Source organism: Arachis hypogaea, chromosome 12 (genome assembly GCF_003086295.3).
Source record: "Arachis hypogaea cultivar Tifrunner chromosome 12, arahy.Tifrunner.gnm2.J5K5, whole genome shotgun sequence".
NCBI lineage: Eukaryota > Viridiplantae > Streptophyta > Magnoliopsida > Fabales > Fabaceae > Arachis > Arachis hypogaea.
The window spans coordinates 62,582,160-62,606,680 of record NC_092047.1 but is presented as its reverse complement, the minus strand read 5'-3'; the positions used below and the strand labels follow the sequence as shown (position 1 = coordinate 62,606,680).

Below are 24,521 nucleotides of genomic sequence, written 5' to 3'. Positions count from 1 at the left end.
GTCCCACAGAGCCTTCTCAAAGGTCATGGTGCCTATGGTACAAGGTATGAAGAACTTTCCGGGATCCGGTTTCTTCTGAGGCAATGTCTGCCTTATCAATGCACTCAGTTCATTGGTGAACAAGGGGGGTTCATCCTCCCAATTATCATTACCAAATAAACTGGCATTCAACTTCATGATGGCTCCTAGATACTTAGCAACCTGCTCTTCACTGATGTCTTCATCCTCTTCAGAGGAAGAATAGTCATCAGAGCTCATGAATGGTAAAAGGAGGTTCAATGGAATCTCTATGGTCTCTAGATAAGCCTCAGATTCCTTTGGTTCCTCAAAGAAAAACTCCTTATAGGTCAATGGATGTCCCAGGAGGTCTTCCTTACTAGGATTCACGTCCTTCTCCTCCTCTCTGGGTTCGGCCACACCAAGTAAGGTTATGACCTTGCACTCTCTTTTTAGATTCTCTTCTGTATTGCTTGGGAGAGTACTAGGAGGAGTTTCAGTGACTCTTTTACTCAGCTGGCCCACTTGTGCCTCCAAATTTCTAATGGAGGACCTTATTTCATTCATGAAACTTAGAGTGGCCTTAGATAGATTAGAGACTATATTTGCTAAGCTAGATGGATTCTGCTCAGAATTCTCTGTCTGTTGCAGAGAGGATGATGGAAAAGGCTTGCTATTGCTAAACCTGTTTCTTCCACCATTATTAAAGCCTTGTTGAGGCTTTTGTTGATCCTTCCATGAGAAATTTGGATGATTTCTCCATGAGGAATTATAGGTGTTTCCATAGGGTTCTTCCATGTAATTCATCTATGCTATTGCAGGGTTCTCAGGATCATAAGCTTCTTCTTCAGAAGATGCTTCTTTAGTACTGTTGGATGTAGCTTGCAATCCATTCAGACTCTGAAAAATCATATTAACTTGCTGAATTAATATTTTATTCTGAGCCAATATGGCATTCAGAGTATCATTTTCAAGAACTCCCTTCCTCTGAGGTGTCCCATTACTCACAGGATTCCTTTTAGAAGTGTACATGAACTGGTTATTTGCAACCATGTCAATGAGTTTCTGAGCTTCTGCAGGCGTTTTCTTTAGGTGAATGGATCCACCTGCAGAATAGTCCAATGACATCTTTGATAATTCAGACAGACCATCATAGAATATATCCAGGATGGTCCATTCTGAAAGCATGTCAGAAGGACAATTTTTGGTCAGTTGCTTGTATCTCTCCCAAGCTTCATAGAGGGATTCACCTTCTTTCTGTTTGAAGGTTTGAACATCCACTCTAAGCTTGCTAATCTTTTGAGGAGGAAAGAACTTGGCTAACAAAGCCGTGACCAGCTTATCCCAAGAGTTCAGACTATCTTTAGGTTGAGAGTCCAACCATATTCTAGCTCTGTCTCTTACAGCAAATGGGAAAAGCATAAGCTTGTAGACCTCGGGATCAACCCCATTGGTCTTAACAGTATCACAGATTTACAAGAATTCAGTTAAGAACTGAAAGGATCTTCTGATGGAAGTCCATGAAACTTGCAATTCTGTTGCAGCAGAGAAACTAATTGAGGCTTTAGCTCAAAATTGTTTGCTCCAATGGCAGGAATTGAGATGCTTCTTCCATGTAAGTTGGAATTTGGTGCAATAAAGTCACCAAGCATCTTCCTTGCATCTCCACCATTATTATTATTTTCGGCCATGTCTACTTCTTTTTTGAAAATTTCTGTCAGATTTTCTCCAGAGAGTTGTGCTTTAGCTTCCCTTAGCTTCCTCTTCAGAGTCCTTTCAGGTTCAGGATCAGCTTCAACAAGAATGTTCTTATCCTTGTTCCTGCTCATATGAAAAAGAAGAGAACAGAAAAGAAAATATGGAATCCTCTATGTCACAGTATAGAGATTCCTTATATGAGTATAAGAAGAGAAGGATGGAAGAAAGAAAAGATAAGAATTCGAACACAGAGGAGAAGAGTTAGTTCGAATTTTTGAGTAGAAAAGAAGTGTTAGTAGATAAATATATAGAAGGAGTTGAGAGAGAGGAAAATTCAAAAATTAAAAATAAAATGAAAAATATTTTTTTGTTTTTAAATTCGAAATTTAAGATGGGAAATTAAATTAAAATTTAAGACAATTAGTTAATTAAAACAAATTTTGAAAAAGGGGTTAGTAATTTTCGAAAATAAGAGAGAGAAAAGTAGTTAGGTGGTTTTGAAAGAGATATGATTGAAATAGTAAACTTTTAAAATCAAACAAAAAGTTAAGCGGTTATTTGAAAAAGATTTGAAAATCAATTTTGAAAAGATAAGTGGTTAGAAAAGATTTTGAAATTGATTTTGAAAAAGATGTGATTGAAATTTATTTTGAGAAAAGATTTGAAAAAGAAATTTAAAAATATTTGATTTTGAAAATTAAAGTTGATTACTTGACTAACAAGAAACAAAAAGATATGATTTTAAAATTTAAAGATTGAACCTTTCTTACTAGGCAAGTAACAAACTTAAAATGTTTTGAATCAATCACATTAATTGTTAGCATTAATTTCGAAAATATGAAATAGAAATAAGAAAAAGATTTTGAAAATAAATTTTGAAAATTTCGAAATTATGAAAGAAAAAATGAAAATGATTTGAAAAAGATAGAATTTTTAAATTGAAAATTTGACTTGACTCATAAGAAACAACTAAATTTTAAAAAGTTTTGAAAAAGTCAACTCAAATTTTTGAAAATTTATGAGAGAATAAGGGAAAGATATTTTTTTTATTTTTGAAATTTTAATGGTGCAAGAGAAAAACATCAAAAAGACTTAATACATGAAAATTTTGGATCAAAACAAATGATGCATGCAAAAACACTATGAATGTCAAGATGAACACCAAGAACACTTTGAATGTCAAGATGAACACCAAGAACTTATTTTTGAAAATTTTTAAGAAAAGAAAAACATGCAAGACACCAAACTTAGAGATTTTCAAACTTTAGACATTAACAAATTGAAAATGCATATGAAAAACAAGGAAAGACACAAAACATAAAAATGCAAAGATCAAACAAAGCAAATCATCAAGAACAACTTGAAGATTATGAAGAACATCATGCATGAGTTTTCGAAAATTTTAATGAAATTAACAAGATGCAATTGACACCAAACTTAAAAATTGACACAAAACTCAAACAAGAAACACAAAATTATTTTTGGTTTTATTGATTTTAAAATTTTTTTTTAATTTTTCAAAAATTATTTTGAAAAAGGAAAATAAGGATTTCAAAATATTTTTTAATGAGAATTCCAGGAATCATGCAATGTTAGTCTAAAGCTCCAGTCCAGAAATTAGACATGGCTTACTAGCCAGCCAAGCTTTTAGTGAAAGCTCCGGTCCAAAACACTAGACATGGCCAATGGCCAGCCAAGCTTCAGCAGATATAAATCAGGCATATAACAGCTGATTATATGAGAGTCCAAGGGCTCTTGCCATGATAAGTGGAGGCCTCAGTCCAAAAAAATAGACATGGCTTGACAGCCAGCCTGGCTTCAACAGATCATGAAGAAACTCTAGAATTCCTTCTTAAAAATTTTGAAGAACATAGAATAATTTATAAATTTTTTTTTGAAAATTTTTTGAAAATAAAAAGAATAAAAACAAAAACTTAAAATTAAAATAAAATTACCTAATCTGAGCAGCAAGATGAACCGTCAGTTGTCCAAACTCAAACAATCCCCAGCAACGGCGCCAAAAACTTGGTGCACGAAATTGTGATCGTTCATTCCTTGGTAACGGCATCAAAAACTTTATATGCACGTTCATAATCTTAATTCTTTGTCATAACTTCGCACAACTAACCAGCAAGTGCACTGGGTCGTCCAAGTAATAAACCTTGCGTGAGTAAGGGTCAATCCCACAGAGATTGTCGGCTTGAAACAAGCTATGGTCACCTTGTAAATCTCAGTCAGGTGGATTCAAATGGTTATGGTGAATTGATAATTAAAATATAATTAAAATATAAAATGGGATATAGATACGTATGTAATTCATTGGTGAGAATTTCAGATAAGCGTATGGAGATGCTTTTGTTCCTTCTGAACCTCTACTTTCCTACTACTTTCATCCGATCATTTATATTCCTTTCCATGGCAAGCTGTATGTTGGGCATCACCGTTGTCAATGGCTACATCCCGTCCTCTCAGTGAAAATGGTCCAAATGCGCTGTCACCGCACGGCTAATCATCTGTTGGTTCTCGATCATGTTGGAATAGGATCCAGTGATCCTTTTGCGTCTGTCACTACGCCCAGCACTCGCGAGTTCGAAGCTCGTCACATCCATCCCTTCCCAGATCCTACTCGGAATACCATAGACAAGGTTTAGACTTTCCGAACCTCAAGAATGGCCGCCAATAATTCTAGCCTATACCACGAAGACTCTGATCGTAGATCAGGAGGCTAAGAGATATGCATTCAAGCTTGCTTTCATATAGAACGGAAGTGTTTGTCAGGCACGCGTTCATAAGTGAGAATGGTGATGAGCGTAACATAATCATCACATTCATCATGTTCTTGTGTATGAATATCTTAGAGAAGAAATAGGCTTGAATTGAATAGAGAGACAATAGTACTTTGTATTAATTCATGAGGAACAGCAGAGCTCCACACCTTAATCTATGGTGTGTAGAAACTCTACCATTGAAAATACATAAGTGATGATAGGGTAGACACGGCCAAGTCGCCAGCCTCCCATGGAGGTCTCAAAATGTAAAAGTTACATAATGTGTTCCAGAGATTCCTAACACAATAGTAAAAAGTTCTATTTATACTAAACTAGTTACTAGGGTTACAGAAATAAGTAAATGATGCAGAAATCCACTTTCGGACCCACTTGGTGTGTGCTTGGGCTGAGCATTGAAGTTTTCACGTGTAGAGGTCTTCCTTGGAGTTAAACTCCAGTTTGTAACCTGTTTCTGGCGTTTAACTCCAGAATAGGGTAGAAAGCTGGCGTTGAACGCCAGTTTGAGTCATTTAAACTCGGGCAAAGTATGGACTATTATACATTGGAGGAAAGCCCTGGATGTCTCGTTTCCAACGCAATTGAGAGCGCGCCATTTAAGTTTCTGTAGCTCCTGAAAATGCATTTTGAGTGCAGGGAGGTCAGAATCCAACAGCATCTGCAGTCCTTCTTCAGCCTCTGAATATGATTTTTGCTCAAGTCCCTCAATTTCAGCCAGAAAATACCTGAAATCACAGAAAAACACACAAACTCATAGTAAAGTCCAGAAATGTGATTTTTATTTAAAAACTAATTAAAATATACTAAAAACTAATCAAATTATACTAAAAACTATGTAAAAACAATGCCAAAAAGCGTATAAATTATCCGCTCATCATCCTTCCTGGAGTGTTAAATGGTGAAGGATCCACAAGAATGCAAGGTTCACCAAGAAAGCCAAATCAAGAAGTAACATTCAAGTGTGGTGCAAGGTTCAATTAGGAGGATTCCCAGATTTAATTGAGTGCTTCAAAGGTGGTTTGGGAGATTGTTCATCCAAGTACAAGAGTGAAGGTCAACAGGAGGATGACCAGAAAACTAAAGTATGGGATCTGGGTATATACTTCTACAACCAACAATCTTGAGTCCCAGTTGCTTGCTTGAGATTGCTTGAGAGCTTGAGGTACTTTGTTTGGGATCCCAGAGGATTTTGGAAGAGCAAACATGGGTGGCAACTCAAGGATGAATGGAAGTACAAGCCTCCTTGATGTGAGCTTCACCCAAAAGTCCAACTTAAGGACTTTAAATAAAAGTGTTAGGTGGGAGACACCCTACCATGGTAACATCCTTCTAACCCCTCTCTTCTTTTAGCTTTTGCTTATTGAATTTTGTTCTTTTTGTTTGGTTTAATTTAATTGGATTATAGGCTTAGTTTAGTTTAGTTGCATTTTAGCATGGTAACATCCTTCTAACCCCTCTCTTCTTTTAGCTTTTGCTTATTGAATTTTGTTCCTTTTGTTTGGTTTAATTTAATTGGATTATAGGCTTAGTTTAGTTTAGTTGCATTTTAGTTTTAATCATGTGTTTTTGATGAATAATATGTTTTGGGGTTGAAAACCTTTGTTTGATATCATGTTTAATGCCTTATAGACATTAAAATTTTTGTAGAAACGGAGCATTGTGCATACGCACAGACCTGTGCGTACACACACCTCCCCTAGTTTTAACATATGTGCGTACACACACCCAGTAGCAACCGTTCTGTTGGGAGCACTCACACACCCCTGTGTGTGTGCATCCCATCCTTTTTCCCTCTGTGTGTCTGCATCTCCTCATGTGTGCACGCACACATGACCTATTTCTTCTTGAAAAAAATCGCCTTTTATGTGCATGCACACAGCCTTATGCGTACGCACACTTCTGAATTGCCTCTCTATTCAGTGCGTTCACACATGTTTGTGCGGGTGCACCCCTTACATCTCCATCCTGTGTGCATACGCATACATGTACGTGCGTACGCACAAGTGCTGTTTTGGGCATAATTTTGATTGCACGTTGAATTAAGCCCTAACACACTTCTGCCTCCCCTCCATCCCTCTCCTCCCTTGCTTTTGCCCTGTTTTCAACTTATTCTAGTTAGTTTTAAATGTATTTTGTTTTTATTTTAGCAAATATATTAGGTCAAGTTTAGTTGTTTGTTAATTAAATAAGCTGCTAGTGTTTGCTTGATGTCGATTAGGTTGCTTGTTGCTTGAAATTTGGCTTAAATTTGATGAATATGTGCACTGAGCATTAAGTCTTTGTTTAATTGCCTAAATGATTTTTGAGTTTGATTCATATGTTGTAGCTACTATATACATTAAAGTATATCCTTGTTTGGAAACTTAATTAAATCATGAATTGTGCACCTTATATGATTGTTGAAGCTATTTAAGATTGAATTTCCTCAATGCACTTATACTTTGCTTTAAATTACTAGTACCTAGAGGGTTTGAAAATTCATGTTTTGATTGCATCCTAGGACAAATTATTTATAAGTGTATTTGAATTTAATCAAGTGAATTGAATTACTTGTTCATCATGATTTTCATATCAATTTAATCATATAACAAGGTCCTTGTTTCTTTTTAACGCTTTGCATTTGTTTGAGTTGACTTGACTTTATTCTTATCAAGCTTGTCACTTTTTACAACAAGCACCTTCTCCATGTGATTATTTCATTATTCTTGAGGATGAATAAGTAGTCTTCTTCTCATCATTGAATTGGTTATTGTTTTTGTGCTAATTTTTAACAATCTTGTGCTTTCACTTGCACAATTTCAATCTCCAATATTCTCTAAATTCAATTCACTCTTGTTGTAATTGCCTAAGCTTGCTTGTATTTAATTGATGCTCATCCTGATGCACGGAAAACTTGTCTCTCAACAAATTTTCCTTCGGCAAGTATACCGAATTGTCATCAAGTAATAACTCACAAAAGAGTGAGGTCGAATCCCACAGAGATTAACGGATTAAGCAATCAATGGTTAATTGATTATCCTAGTCAGACGAATCATATTGGAGTGATAAGTAACAAGGAAATGTAAATGGCATAAAAGTAAAGAAAAGCAATAAAGTGCAGAAAAGTAAAATGGCAAGAAAAGTAAATGTAAGAACTAAAAATAAAATGAACATTGGGATCAAGAGACATTGCAATCCTCCAGATCAAGTTCATTCTCATCTCTTCCTCAATCAATGCATTCATTGATCTCCTTGGCAATCTTAAGTGATTGAATTCCAATTCATTGGAATTCAATCTCTCAAATCTTGATCAATAGCCAATTCCTTGGTCAATTGCTCATGAGAAGAGATGAAGTATGGTCACTGATTATACCACATGTATTTCCAAATCAAGTGTTGGTAGGATTATAGTCACCATACCCATCCAAACCCCAATTTGGTCCAACATGAGAAAGTATTTCTAGCATGATCTCTTCTTTCCTCTTCCAAGGTTCAGAAGAGATCCAAGTATGAATAGCTTCTTTTCCAAGATAACTACCCAATTGGATGAAGATTGAAAGCTTTCTAGTAAAATCAAGAGAAAAGAAAGAAGAAGAGTAATGAAAACAATTATTGATCCATCAAACTACAACAGAGCTCCCTAACCCAATGAAAAGAGTTAGTTGATCATTGCTCTACCAAAATAGAAAAGAAAGAAAGTGCAGAAAAGTAAAGATGAAGATTAAAACTAAAATTGAAACTTCAAAATTCATAAATGAAAAGTATAAAGAAAACGAAACTACTCCTAAGGAAGAAAAGAAAAGAAATAGAAGAAGAGTGTAGGAGGGGAGGGGTCCGAAGACCCACTCCCCTTGGAGTGTGCCAATTCACAGAAGTTCGAATTGGTCTTCACTCTCTCCCCCTTCCTTCAATTCTCCATTCTAGTATATCCCTTGAATGTAAAAACTAAGGCCTTTATATAGGCTCTCCTAAATTACAAAATGAAATTAAAAGCAAATTACAATGAAATGAAAATTTCTATTCTAGATGCTTCTTGTGGCCTTGATTGGTTGACACTTGTGGGCTTGCTTGCTTGAGCTTTGAAGTAGACTTGAGAGAGAAGTGAATCAAATTGAGGTCCAGGATGACTTGGCATTATTTCTGCCGTTAGCCATACTAACGCTACAAGTGTGGCGTTAGTGCTAAAGTTAGTGTGGCTAACGTCACACTTGCTACCCAGTTGGTGTTTTAGGGCTTAAAAGATACCTCTGGTTTATGCTCCAATTTCATGCCCACTATTAAGTATTATATATCGTTGGAAAGCTCTGAATGTCAACTTTCTAATGCAACTGGAATCACCTCAATTGGATCTCTGTAACTGAAGTTATGCTCCTTTGAAGTGGACAAGGTCGCTGGCATAGTTGCTAGCTTTACTGGAAAACGTGAGTCACAATAACGTTAGCGATCAGGGGATGAATATTTCCAGTTTCTGAAGCTCAAAATTAATGTCAACCCCATACTATTATATATTTTTGGAAAGCCCTGGATGTCTACTTTCGAACGCCTTTGGAAGCGCATCATTTGGAGCTCTACAACTCGAGTTATACTTCTTGAAAGGTGAAGAGGTCAGCTGGCCTTACTAAAGGTTGACACCATGTTCATCTTTGCACTTTCGAGGCAGGTTTTCTCTCTTAAATTTAGTGTCCACCATGTAGTGCCATATATGCTTGGAAAGCTCTGGAATCCTACTTTCCAATGCCACATGAATCACCTCATTTGGAGTTTTGTGGCTCAAGATTTCTTGTTTGAAGAAGGCATGGTCAGGCTGCCAGGTGTGACATTTGCCCACGTTAACTACCACGTTCATGTAGTTAATGTGGAAGCTAACGTGGGTCTTTTTGCTTCGCAAATGTTAGTGGAGATCACATTTTCTACTAACGTTGGCATCTCCCTTTCTTTCCACGTTAGTTCCCACGTTAATGTACTTAACATGGAAGCTAACGTGGGTCTTTTTGCTTCGCAAATGTTAGTGGCACTCACTTTTTCCACTAACATTGGCGTTTCCCTTTCCTTCCACGTTAGTTCCCACGCTAATGTAACTAACATGGAGACTAACGTGGGTCTTCTTGCACCTTCGCTAGCGTTATTGGCACTCACTTTTGCCACTAACGCTGGTCCTTCTTCAAAGTTGATGCCATTAACGTTCCCACTAACGTTCCAACTTTCCTTCCTTCCACGTTAGTGCCCACATTAGTGTAACTAACGTAGCTACTAACGTGGCTCTTCTCTGCTTCTTTTGGCCTGAAATCAAACAAACAAAGTGCATCAAGGTAACATACAAGATGATCTTTATATACTAAGTGTGCTAATAATACTCAAAATCAAAACATCACTTAGTGTGATCTATTTCATCATATTTACCATGTATATTAACTAAAATTCACCTATGCTTGAGATTTTGTTTCATGCAAATATTTTTCATGCTTTTGCTCCTTTATCAGTAGAAATTGTATGAAAAGTGAATTAAAATCTACTGAAAAAGCATAGAAAAATAGGCCATGATGCCCTGGCATCAAAACACCAAACTTAAATCTTGCTTGTCCCCAAGCAAGAAGAGAATCATGCAATAAGGTTTTGACAATCCAAGGTAAGAAGAGTAGCAGTGTAATGTTCATGGTTAGCTAGCTTTCTATGCATGCAACACTCACAAAAGAACTTCAGATGATTGATGCCTCTATCTAGCTCATTTTATGAAATCTTTTCTGTATGTGTCTTCCTTGAACAAGCTTGTCATTCTCTTTTTATCTTATCTTCTTAGGTGCTTTGCATCATGATTTGAAAGCTACGACTCTAAATGCTTTGTTTTCAAGTATTACCACTTGATACATAAGCACCACAAGCATTTAATGAGAGGACTCTTTTAGCTCATTTTGTTTTCTTGTCTTTTTGACTCTCTAATCATTGATGCTCAGAGCCTTGAGCTTTGAGGGAGTGCTTTTGCACTTGAGCCTAGCCTTGACTCTAAATGTTTTGTTTTCAAGCTTTTTGCTTGATACATAAACACCACAAGCACTTAACAATTGAATTGTCATTGGTACTCAGAGCCTTCAGCTTTCTCATTCTCTCCCTTTTCTTTTCTTACCTTATTTGCAATTGCTTTTTCAAGGTTTTCATGATTTCAAAGATTTCATAAAATGTCCTAGATGAAAACTTCAATTAAATAAATTCAAATGCAATTGAGTAACAATATTCATGCTAGCTTCCCAATACTTATATGCTTATGCTAACTTCTTCTTAAATGACCTTGTTTGTTTATGATCATGAGACTACATTGCTTTGGACTCACAAAAATTCAAGATGGCAATCATAATGTCACAGCAACATATTATAATTCAAAAATCAAACTATGCTTATTCATGAGGAGCAAGCACACATACATACAAAGAAATTAGAAGACAATCATGCAATTGAATGTACTGGAAATAAGTAAGAGGAAAAAGGAACTTTACCACCTTGTAGTTCATCTTCATTGTTGTTGCCCTTTTTCTCCTACTTTTCTCCCTTCCCACACCAATTTAGACTAATTGCTTGTCTTCAAGCAGCAAATAAAATAGTGGTAGTGGGGTCTATGATGGGTCATGAACATCTTACATATTGAAATGTAAGTGATGTATGTGGTTAAGCAAGCAAAAATTAAGGATAACACTGCAAGCCAAAGAAGTACAGACATTATGATTGTACAAACAAGTGGTGTTGCTGGATACATTGCATAAAAAAATTAAGTGGCACACCAAACTTAGTGTTACACTTTCTCTTGGAATTGATGCAAGTATTCAGAAAGATTGAAAACAGATTGTTGCAGGGCAACACCAAACTTAGAATGTGATCATATCCCAATTTTATTTGGAAAGAAGCTGAGTAAAAGAACTGTTGTATTAATAACAAAATCACCAAGAGCCAGAGCTGTCACGAACAGGGGCTTCTTGGTGAGGCATTAACACAAACAGTTAGAGGGCATAGAAAGTAAAGAACTAAAGCAATTACATGAATAAAGCAAAAAAAAAAGAAAGAAAATGTCTAATCTAGGTAATCAACCAACCAGTAGTTTGTTAATCACAATTAATCCCCGGCAACCGAAAACTTGTCTCTCAACAAATTTTCCTTCGGCAAGTATACCGAATTATCGTCAAGTAATAACTCACAAAAGAGTGAGGCCGAATCCCACAGAGATTAACGGATTAAGCAATCAATGGTTAATTGATTATCCTATTCAGACGAATCATATTGGAGTGATAAGTAACAAGGAAATGTAAATGGCATAAAAGTAAAGAAAAGCAATAAAGTGCAGAAAAGTAAAATGGCAAGAAAAGTAAATGTAAGAACTAAAAATAAAATGAACATTGGGATCAAGAGATATTGCAATCCTCCGGATCAAGTTCATTTTCATCTCTTCCTCAATTGATGCATATATTGATCTCCTTGGCAATCTTAAGCGATTGAATTCCAATTCATTGGAATTCAATCTCTCAAATCTTGATCAATAGCCAATTCCTTGGTCAATTGCTCATGAGAAGAGATGAAGTATGGTCACTAATTATACTACATGTATTTCCAAATCAAGTGTTGGTAGGATTATAGTCACCATACCCATCCAAATCCCAATTTGGTCCAACATGAGAAAGTATTTCTAGCATGATCTCTTCATTCCTCTTCCAAGGTTCAGAAGATATCCAAGTATGAATAGCTTCTTTTCCAAGATAACTACCCAATTGGATGAAGATTAAAAGCTTTCTAGTAAAATCAAGAGAAAAGAAAGAAGAAGAGTAATAAAAACTATTATTGATCCATCAAATTACAACAGAGCTCCCTAACCCAATGAAAAGAGTTAGTTGATCATTGCTCTACCAAAATAGAAAAGAAAGAAAGTGCAGAAAAGTAAAGATGAAGATTAAAACTAAAATTGAAACTTCAAAATTCATAAATGAAAAGTACAAAGAAAACGAAACTACTCCTAAGGAAGAAAAGAAAAGAAAAGGAAGAAGAGTGTAGGAGGGGAGGGGCCCGAAGACCCACTCCCCTTGGAGTGTGCCAATTCACAGAAGTTCGAATTGGTCTTCACTCTCTCCCCCTTCCTTCAATTCTCCGTTCTAGTATATCCCTTGAATGTAAAAACTAAGGCCTTTATATAGGCTCTCCTAAATTACAAAATGAAATTAAAAGCAAATTACAATGAAATGAAAATTTCTATTCTAGATGCTTCTTGTGGCCTTGATTGGTTGACACTTGTGGGCTTGCTTGCTTGAGCTTTGAAGTGGACTTGAGAGAGAAGTGAATCAAATTGAGGTCCAGGATGACTTGGCGTTATTTCTGCCGTTAGCCATACTAACGCTACAAGTGTGGCGTTAGTGCTAAAGTTAGTGTGGCTAACGTCACACTTGCTACCCAGTTGGTGTTTTGGGGCTTAAAAGATGCCTCTGGTTTGTGCTCTAATTTCATGCCCACTATTAAGTATTATATATCGTTGGAAAGCTATGAATGTCAGCTTTCTAACGCAACTAGAATCACCTCAATTGGATCTCTGTAACTAAAGTTATGCTCCTTTGAAGTGGACAAGGTCGCTGGCATAGTTGCTAGCGTTACTGGAAAACGTGAGTCACAATAATGTTAGCGATCAGGGGATGAATATTGCCAGTTTCTGAAGCTCAAAATTAATGTCCACCCCATACTATTATATATTGTTGAAAATCCCTGGATGTCTACTTTCCAATGCCTTCAGAAGCGCATCATTTGGAGCTCTACAACTCGAGTTATACTTCTTGGAAGGTGAAGAGGTCAGCTGGCCTTACTATAGGTTGACACCATGTTCATCTTTGCACTTTCGGGGCAGGTTTTCTCCCTTAAATTTTGTGTCCACCATGTAGTGCCATATATGCTTGAAAAGCTCTGGAATCCTACTTTCCAATGCCACAGAAATCACCTCATTTGGAGTTTTGTGGCTCAAGTTATTCTTGTTTGAAGAAGGCATGGTCAGGCTGCTAGGTGAGACTTTTGCCCACGTTAACTACCACGTTAATGTAGTTAACGTGGAAGCTAACGTGGGTCTTTTTGCTTCGCAAATGTTAGTGGAGATCACCTTTTCCACTAACGTTGGCATCTCCCTTTCCTTCCACGTTAGTTCCCACGTTAATGTAGTTAACGTGGAAGCTAACGTGGGTCTTTTGCTTCGCAAACGTTAGTAGCACACACTTTTTCCACTAACGTTTGCGTTTTCCTTTCTTTCCACGTTAGTTCCCACGTTAATGTAACTAACATGGAGACTAACGTGGGTCTTCTTGCACCTTCGCTAGCGTTATTGGCACTCAATTTTGCCACTAACGCTGCTCCTTTTTCAAAGTTGATGCCATTAATATTCCCACTAACGTTGCAACTTTCCTTCCTTCCACGTTAGTGCCCACGTTAGTGTAACTAACGTAGCCACTAACGTGGCTCTTCTCTGCTTCTTTTGGCCTGAAATCAAACAAACAAAGTGCATCAAGGTAACATACAAGATGATCTTTATATACTAAGTGTGCTAATAATACTCAAAATCAAAACATCACTTAGTGTGATCTATTTCATCATATTTACCATGTATATTAACCAAAATTCACCTATGCTTGAGATTTTGTTTCATGCAGAGATTTTTCATGCTTTTGCTCCTTTATAAGTAGAAATTGTATGAAAAGTGAATTAAAATCTACTGAAAAAGCATAGAAAAATAGGCCATGATGCCCTGGCATCAAAACACCAAACTTAAATCTTGCTTGTCCCCAAGCAAGAAGAGAATCATGCAATCAGGTTTTGACAATCCAAGGTAAGAAGAGTAGCAGTGTAATGTTCATGGTTAGCTAGCTTTCTATGCATGCAACACTCACAAAAGAACTTCAGATGATTGATGCCTCTATCTAGCTCATTTTATGAAATCTTTTCTGTATGTGTCTTCCTTGAACAAGCTTGTCATTCTCTTTTTATCTTATCTTCTTAGGTGCTTTGCATCATGATTTGAAAGCTACGACTCTAAATGCTTTGTTTTCAAGTATTACCACTTGATACATAAGCACCACAAGCATTTAATGAGAGGACTCTTTTAGCTCATTTTGTTTTCTTGTCTTTTTGACTCTCTAATCATTGATGCTCAGAGCCTTGAGCTTTGAGGGAGTGCTTTTGCACTTGAGCCTAGCCTTGACTCTAAATGTTTTGTTTTCAAGCTTTTTGCTTGATACATAAAATCCACAAGCACTTAACAATTGAATTGTCATTGGTACTCAGAGCCTTCATCTTTCTCATTCTCTCCCTTTTCATTTCTTGCCTTATTTGCAATTGCTTTTTCAAGGTTTTCATGATTTCGAAGATTTCATAAAATGTCCTAGATGAAAACTTCAATTAAATAAATTCAAATGCAATTGAGCAACAATATTCATGCTAGCTTTCCAATACTTATATGCTTATGCTAACTTCTTCTTAAATGACCTTGTTTGTTTATGATCATGAGACTACATTGCTTTGGACTCACAAAAATTCAAGATGGCAATCATAATGTCACAGCAACATATTGTAATTCAAAAATCAAACTATGCTTATTCATGAGGAGCAAGCACACATACATACAAAGAAATTAGAAGACAATCATGCAATTGAATGTACTAGAAATAAGTAAGAGGAAAAAGGAACTTTACCACCTTGTAGTTCATCTTCATTGTTGTTGCCCTTTTTCTCCTACTTTTCTCCCTTCCCACACCAATTTAGACTAATTGCTTGTCTTCAAGCAGCAAATAAAACAGTGGTAGTGGGGTCTATGATGGGTCATGAACGTCTTATATACTAAAATGTAAGTGATGTATGTGGTTAAGCAAGCAAAAATTAAGGATAACACTGCAAGCCAAAGAAGCACAGACATGATGATTGTACAAACAAGTGGTGTTGCTGGATACATTGCATAAAAAAATTAAGTGGCACACCAAACTTAGTGTGACACTTTCTCTTGGAATTGATGCAAGTATCCAGAAAGATTGAAAACAGATTGTTGCAGGGCAACACCAAACTTAGAATGTGATCATATGCCAATTTTATTTGGAAAGAAGCTGAGTAAAAGAACTATTGTATTAATAACAAAATCACCAAGAGCCAGAGCTGTCACGAACAGGGGCTTCTTGGTGAGGCATTAACACAAACAGTTAGAGGGCATAGAAAGTAAAGAACTAAAGCAATTACATGAATAAAGCAAAAAAAAAAAAAAGAAAATGTCTAATCTAGGTAATCAACCAACCGGTAGTTTGTTAATCACAATTAATCCCCGGCAACGGCGCCATAAACTTGATGCACGGAAAACTTGTCTCTCCACAAATTTCCCTTCGGCAAGTATACCGAATTGTCGTCAAGTAATAACTCACAAAAGAGTGAGGTCGAATCCCACAAAGATTAACGGATTAAGCAATCAATGGTTAATTGATTATCCTAGTCAGACGAATCATATTGGAGTGATAAGTAACAAGGAAATGTAAATGGCATAAAAGTAAAGAAAAGCAATAAAGTGCAGAAAAGTAAAATGGCAAGAAAAGTAAATGTAAGAACTAAAAATAAAATGAACATTGGGATCAAGAGATATTGCAATCCTCCGGATCAAGTTCATTCTCATCTCTTCCTCAATCAATGCATTCATTGATCTCCTTGGCAATCTTAAGTGATTGAATTCCAATTCATTGGAATTCAATCTCTCAAATCTTGATCAATAGCCAATTTCTTGGTCAATTGCTCATGAGAAGAGATGAAGTATGGTCACTGATTATACCACATGTATTTCCAAATCAAGTGTTGGTAGGATTATAGTCACCATACCCATCCAAACCCCAATTTGGTCCAACATGAGAAAGCATTTCTAGCATGATCTCTTCATTCCTCTTCCAAGGTTCAGAAGAGATCCAAGTATGAATAGCTTCTTTTCCAAGATAACTACCCAATTGGATGAAGATTGAAAGTTTTCTAGTAAAATCAAGAGAAAAGAAAAAAGAAGAGTAATGAAAACTATTATTGATCCATCAAATTACAACAGAGCTCCCTAACCCAATGAAAAGAGTTAGTTGATCATTGCTCTACCAAAATAGAAAAGAAAGAAAGTGCAGAAAAGTAAATATGAAGATTAAAACTAAAATTGAAACTTCAAAATTCATAAATGAAAAGTACAAATAAAACGAAACTACTCCTAAGGAAGAAAAGAAAAGAAAAGGAAGAAGAGTGTAGGAGGGGAGGGGTCCGAAGACCCACTCCCCTTGGAGTGTGCCAATTCACAGAAGTTTGAATTGGTCTTCACTCTCTCCCCCTTCCTTCAATTCTCCGTTCTAGTATATCCCTTGAATGTAAAAACTAAGGCCTTTATATAGGCTCTCCTAAATTACAAAATGAAATTAAAAGCAAATTACAATGAAATGAAAATTTCTATTCTAGATGCTTCTTGTGGCCTTGATTGGTTGACACTTGTGGGCTTGCTTGCTTGAGCTTTGAAGTGGACTTGAGAGAGAAGTGAATCAAATTGAGGTCCAGGATGACTTGGCATTATTTCTGCCGTTAGCCATACTAACGCTACAAGTGTGGCGTTAGTGCTAAAGTTAGTGTGGCTAACGTCACACTTGCTACCCAGTTGGTGTTTTGGGGCTTAAAAGATGCCTCTGATTTGTGCTCCAATTTTATGCCCACTATTAAGTATTATATATCGTTGGAAAGCTCTGAATGTCAGCTTTCTAACGCAACTGGAATCACCTCAATTGGATCTCTGTAACTAAAGTTATGCTCCTTTGAAGTGGACAAGGTCGCTAGCATAGTTGCTAGCATTACTGGAAAACGTGAGTCACAATAATGTTAGTGATCAGGGGATGAATATTGCCAGTTTCTGAAGCTCAAAATTAATGTGCATCCCATACTATTATATATTGTTGGAAAGTCCTGGATGTCTACTTTCCAACGCCTTCAGAAGCGCATCATTTGGAGCTCTACAACTCGAGTTATACTTCTTGGAAGGTGAAGAGGTCAGCTGGCCTTACTACAGGTTGACACCATGTTCATCTTTACACTTTCGGGGCAGGTTTTCTCCCTTAAATTTAGTGTCCACCATGTAGTGCTATATATGCTTGGAAAGCTCTATAATCCTACTTTCCAATGCCACTGGAATCACCTCATTTGGAGTTTTGCGGCTCAAGTTATTCTTGTTTGAAGAAGGCATGGTCAGGCTGCCAGGTGAGACTTTTGCCCACGTTAACTACCACGTTAATGTAGTTAACGTGGAAGCTAACGTGGGTCTTTTTGCTTCGCAAACGTTAGTGGAGATTACCTTTTCCACTAACGTTGGCATCTCCCTTTCCTTCCACGTTAGTTCCCACGTTAATGTAGTTAACGTAGAAGCTAACGTGAGTCTTTTTGTTTCGCAAACGTTAGTGGCACTCACTTTTTCCACTAACATTGGTGTTTCCCTTTCCTTCCACGTTAGTTCTCACGTTAATGTAACTAACGTGGAGACTAACGTAGGTCTTCTTGCACCTTCGCTAGCGTTATTGGCACTCACTTTTGCCACTAGCGCTGCTCCTTCTTCAAAGTTGATGCCATTAACGTTCCCACTAACGTTCCAACTTTTCTTCCTTCCACGTTAGTGCCCACGTTAGTGAAACTAACGTAGCCACTAACGTGGCTCTTCTCTGCTTCTTTTGGCCTGAAATCAAACAAACAAAGTGCATCAAGGTAACATACAAGATGATACCTATATACTAAGTGTGCTAATAATACTCAAAATCAAAACATCACTTAGTGTGATCTATTTCATCATATTTACCATGTATATTAACTAAAATTCACCTATGCTTGAGATTTTGTTTCATGCAGAGATTTTTCATGCTTTTGCTCCTTTATCAGCAGAAATTGTATGAAAACTGAATTAAAATCTATTGAAAAAGCATAGAAAAATAGGCCATGATGCCCTGGCATCACATCCTGTCTGTGTATCTTAGGCCATTTAATTGAGGAATTCATGCTCATTTTTTTATTGTGTGGATGCCGTTTTAACCGGCCGTTGTGTGTATTCCAATCGCGCGCATAATTGGAATACGCGCCTGGCTTATTTTTATCGCACCACACCACTATGCAAACTTCCTCAATTAAATGCCTGTTTGTTTTCTCTTGGCTCTAAGTATGCACTGTATTTGCTTCTTCCTTTGCCTTTTTGTGCCACTTGCCTTATGATTCCTAATTATACTCTATTCATTCTTTTTGGAGGATGAGCCATAAAAACAAGGATCCGGTAGAGGAGGAGAACGCCGAGTATGGAGATGCCAATCCTACATTGGGCTTGGCAAAATTTTTCAACAGCTCGAGCCCCCACATCCGTCGGCTGAAGGTGGAGTGCTTTAGAGCCATTCTCCCCGGATTGTGTTCATGCATGAAGGACCGTGCAACGCTTAAGTGTGGGAGAGGATTCGCGATTTTTGGAGCATAAATTTTCTTCTCCGAACACTTTGCACTTTATTTTTATTTTCTTTAATTATGTTTCTTGTAGATATTTGTTAGTATTTTTTACTATTGCACCTTACTTTAGTTGATATATATATTGCATTTGCATTTTTGATAGGTATATATTCTATAGATAGAAGTTGTGATTGGATGTTGTGAATAGTATAGTGCCTAGTTCAATCTTGTCCTAATTGTTCATGATAATTTTTGGGTATTGGAAATTAGGAAAAAAACTAGGAAAAATTTTAAACTTTACATCCATCACATCATACATATATATATAGGAAATAATTTTGGTAAAAACAACAAAAATTTCTAAGAAAACTCTTTTAGGGCATTCCATTGTTTTGATTCGAAAAATTATTTTTAAGACTTGCTTAAATGGTTTTTGTGGAACATAGAAAGGAGATAGAACAAGACACCAAGTGATATTTGAGCTTCTAATATGTGGTTGCATATTTCAACCACAATCTTTATTCTTGTGTGCTATGCTCCTTCTATGATTGTGATGTTAGATTTGCTTGATTCTTTGTTTCTGATATTTGATGTTTTGAATGCATTTAGCATGATTGAGGCCATTTTTTAAGCTAAGCTTACTCACCCATATAGCCTAATCCTTATATCTACCTTTGTGAGCTAATTTTGAACTTTTTAATCCCCTTTTATTCTAGTTGTTACCACATCGCTAACCCTAAGCGAAAATCAAGAATTGCATCTTTGATTAGCTTATGTTGAGGTGTGTGTGTTATTCAAGTGTGGGAGAATTTTTGGAAAGCATTGGTAGAGACATAAAAATATTTTGGGTATTCATTGAAAATGGGTGCACATTCATGTATCAATTTGCTTAAACCATATGCATTTGTCATAGAAAAAAATATAGAAAAAATGAAATAAAAAATATAATATAATAATAGCAAAAAGGGGACAAAGATTGCCCCAAAAAAAGAAATATGAATAAGAAATGCATATGTGGACTTGGATGAAAAAGAGGCATGAATGTGTGTAAAAAGAAAGTATGGGGTAGTTAGAATGCATTTAGTGAGTGGGTTGGTATAGGTTGAATGGGATACTTGACCTAATTAAAGATCCAATTTATTAGTCCACTTGACCACATTAATCCTACCTTCACCCTAACCCCATTACAACCCTAAGAAGTCCTCATGATATGTGCATACATGTATCAAATACTTATTGATTGTTAGATGAATAGCAAATCCTAGAAAGCATGATTAGAGGAGACTTGAGTGATTAAACCCTAGACACTAAGCGTTGAGAGCGCATAAGCATCTGGTGAGGGTTCAATTCAAGGTTGCGAGAACCAAACCGGTCATCGAACCGGTCAAGTGACTGGTTCAATGGTTCAATGGTTCAACCGGGGTCAAACCGTGGTTGAACCATTTTAATTCAATATACATTAAAATTATTAAAATTTAATATACATATAGATATTATAAAAACTAAAGCAGTAACTAGGTATTATTATTTGTACATTTCAGTGTAAAAGAGTCATGCATATCATAATTAAATCAATTTTCTTTTGTATTTTTAAATTCTCTTTCACTCTATGACTTCTTGGCTCTTGCACAACAATAAACTGGTGTTGGTACTGCATAATTCTCCTATTCACGTTCATCATCTGAGAACAATTCCTTTACCTCTAATGACATTCTTGGCAACAACATACACTTGCTTTTGGAGGCTAGAACCTAACAGATCAAATTCAATAATCACAAAAAAGAATTCAGAATAACAAACTTACATAAAAATTCAAATCACTGGCAACAAAAAATTCAAAATCATAAAAAATTTTATCAAAGACTTCTAATCAAGTATTCAAACAATAAAAACTCAGAATTCAAAAATAGAAAACTCAGCCTCCAAAGTCAAAAAATTCCAAAAACAGAAGAACTAAAAGAATCCATAATCAAAACAAAAAATCCATACTCAGCATCAAAGTAAATTAAGAATCACATCACCAACAACCCCCAACTCAGAACACACAATTGACAAAATTAACAACTACCGTTAAAACCAACCATCAACCCCAACTTAGAATGACAGCAATCCAGAATCCAGCAATCCAGCAATCCAGACCAATATATCAATTCATAGCTCATAAAATTCATATGGCATTCAACATAATTAAATTCAGCAATTCATTTAGTTAATTCAACAGAGCAGAATTGAAAAAATAAAAAAACCAAAATGGCACCGTTTTGATGTGAATGAAAGAACCAGACCTTCAAAAAACCGACCGGTTCATCTGGTTCACCGGTTTGACCAATTTTTCACCGGTTTTTGGCAGACTGGTTTTTGGCGTTAATCGGACCGGCCAACTGACAGGTTCCCGGTTAATCCGGTCGAACCAGCCGGTCCGGTCCAATTTTTAGAACCTTGGTTCAATTAATCAATTCTATGTCTCCACCTCAAATTTTGTATTTTCTTGCAAGTTGCTTCATTTTTGAGACTTGAATCAATTCTTTGGATTGTGATTGCATTGAATTATTTCTTTATTTATTCCTATATGTCTACATGTTTGCTTGGAAATTTGATGTTTTCTTTTCACCAAGTCAATAGGACACTTTAGTATAGATGGATATAGAAAATATTTAGTATGCTTCAATGCATATACATAGTACATTTAATAAGTTCTTTACCCTTTGATCATTCTCTTTGTTTGTGTTTAGCATGACGACATGCTATTGTTTAAGTGTGGGTGAATTGATGAGTCCATATTTGATAACGATTTTTTGGCTTGAAATGGATGAATTTCATCACATAAACTCACACTTAATTACCAAAATAGCATACTTTTGTGATTTCTCTTTAATTTGAACCTAAATGTGAAAACATGTATTTTTATACTTAAATTGATCATTTTAATTCAACATTTATTCCATTCGATACCGTGATATATTTTGTTAAGTGATTTCAAGTCAATTAAGTGTGAATGGCTAGGAAAAAGTGGAAGGAAGCATGCAAAATGGGAGATTTCATGAAGAAAACAAAGGAGAAGCACACAGTCAAGTGTTCGTACGCACAACCTTCTGTGTGTATGCACAAGTGAAAAAATTAGCAAGTGTGCATACGCACAAGTCCCAGCACGTGACTTCATTAAAATGTGATGTGGCTCGCGATTTTGGGGTCTCTTGGCCCAATTTTTTATGTTTCTAAAACTAATTGGGTGCTATATCAAGGGGATTTCATTCCATATCAAGGAAGAGCTCTTTTTTAGGATAGAAAACATTATTAGGAGTAGGAGTAGAGTACTATAAAAAAATGCTCTCTCAGGGTTTTTAATTAGGTTTCATTGTAGAATTTTATAGTTCCAATTTTGGTCTTGGATTTTGCTCATCTCTTTTGTAAGTACTCTTTAATTTCTCTTTAATTACATCACATTTACTCTTATGTTCTTATGGTTCTAGTTATTTTGTTAATATATACAATTTTGATTCCTTGAAGTTTTGGTTGATGAATTTAATGTTTTATGATTTCTATTATTGATATTGTGAATATTTTGGTTATAGTTTTCACTTTCTTTTGCAATTTCCTATGTTTTGCTTTATTGCCCACCAAGTGTTTGTGAAAATGCCACTTGGAGATTTTGAGTAGATTTTCACACCTTGGCTTAAAAAATGAGTTCCTAGTACTAGAGTCATAATGTCCGACATTTAGTGGTAATTCTTGGGTTGTTAGTTGATTCTTGTTTCTATTGACGCTAGCTTTTCACTAAGTTAATTAGTGAGTTAGCTAGGACTTATGGATTAAGGTCAATTATACTTGCTTGACTTACTCCTCGATGTTAGGGGTTGACGAAGTGAGATTAACTCATCATAGTTGCCATAGTTGTGGTTATGACAATGATAGGATTCCTTAATTCTCATTCCCAAGTCAAGGCTCTTTTATGCATTTATAGCATTTTCACTAAGTTTTGATCTTGCTTTCTTTTAGTTTGCATTAATTTCCTTTTTGATCATTTGTTAGTTTTTTTATTCCTTAGTTCCTTTAATTTTCCGTTCCTTAATTGAAGAAAACCCCTTATTTCACAACCGAAAGTGTGACACCTAAATTGCATGATTCAAGGGAGACGACCCGGGACTTAAAAACTCCCGGTTATTAATTTATCTTGGATTGTGACAAACCTTTATATTTAAACTTTGATTGAGACTTAATTGTTGATTGGGAACTATGCGTACAACGAAGTTACAATTTGAGAAATTTCGAGTTGACATTTGGTCTTCATCAAGCCCCTAACCTTTAACAAGAGAGGTTTAGTTGTTCATGGTAGAGAAGAACACAACTAAACTCGAGAGAGGTGGTATACAATCCGTGGATTGACATCCTCCTCTTGTGAATATTGTTCACTTATTTATATCAACTTTCCTAACTAATTAAAATTCAAAAACTAATCTAATATTATCTTTTAGAAAGACAACTTATTCAAATTCAAATCTAATCTAATTTAATCCAAACAACCAAATCTTATCTTTCTAGAAGAGATTGTTTCTAACTAATCACTTAAATCTTGAATCTTGAATTCAGTTGAAGCTTCCTCGGAGTTGGTTATGCATTGGTGCCAGGCTTGGTGACTTTATGCCGGGCACCCAGTACATAGACTTTGTAGTGGGGTTGGGTGCTATGTTTTTGTGTCAGGCTTGGAGAAGTGGTGTTGGGCATCATTCCTTGATGCTGGGTGCCACCTCTTTGATGTCGGGCGCCACCTCTTTGATGCTGGTAATTAGATTTGGGCGCTAGCTTGGCTTTCTAAGAAGTGAGCTTGTCTTCTTTGGGCCTACGCCTCCAAGCTTGTTTTTGTGTCGATTTTTATCCTAATTTGCTTGATTTTGGCTGAAAATACAATTATTCTAACACAACTCTAAATATATGATCAGTTATCAAAATATCACTAAAAACATAAGGGTTTGATTCAAAAACTAAGAAAACTAATGAAAAAGAAGCTTAAAAACATAAGAATTTGGTTCAAGGAGGAGTACTTCAAAGTGAGACTGGCAAGAGGATATCATCCATTTTGACACACTCTAGAAGGGGAACCGAGGTTCCCGACCTACAGGAAGTATGAGGCCGCGGCCGACTACCTAGTAAAGGAAACTTTTGAAGGGTAGTTGAGAAAGTAAAAACATAGTCTAGGTATTGACGGTCATTTTTTGGAATAGGCCGTTGAACCCCCGACGTGTGATAGGTGACCAGGAGGCTGGTCGTCAGTATATATGGGTAGGTTTCTTTCTTTTTACTTCATATCTGTATCCTTCTTTTTAGTATCTTCATTCTCATGAGTTTCCTTTTTTTGCAGTTGATATAGCCGGTGGGCTTACGACCATGAAAAACCTCATGGCAGCCTCATACTGAGGAGGTCCCTGCCTCAGATGCCTCAAGCTGAGTATGATCTTCATGAGATCATGCCCCCCATCTCCTTGAAAAAATGAAAGACGGCATCGAGTGGGAAGAGGAAGGAGGTTGTCGTTTCTTTTGTGATGGAGAAAGCTTTTTTGATGCCCCAGCTTTCATTGATGAGCACTTGCTTCCAAAGACAGA

At 36.2% G+C, this 24,521-nt stretch overlaps 1 non-coding gene across 1 annotated transcript; it reads left to right on the top strand.

Annotated features, from left to right (window-relative positions):
- Nucleotides 1-1,179: 1,179 nt before the first annotated feature.
- Nucleotides 1,180-1,287, top strand: LOC112732072 (small nucleolar RNA R71). The gene has a single exon (XR_003167811.1). It is a non-coding gene; the product is annotated as a small nucleolar RNA R71 (small nucleolar RNA).
- Nucleotides 1,288-24,521: the final 23,234 nt, after the last annotated feature.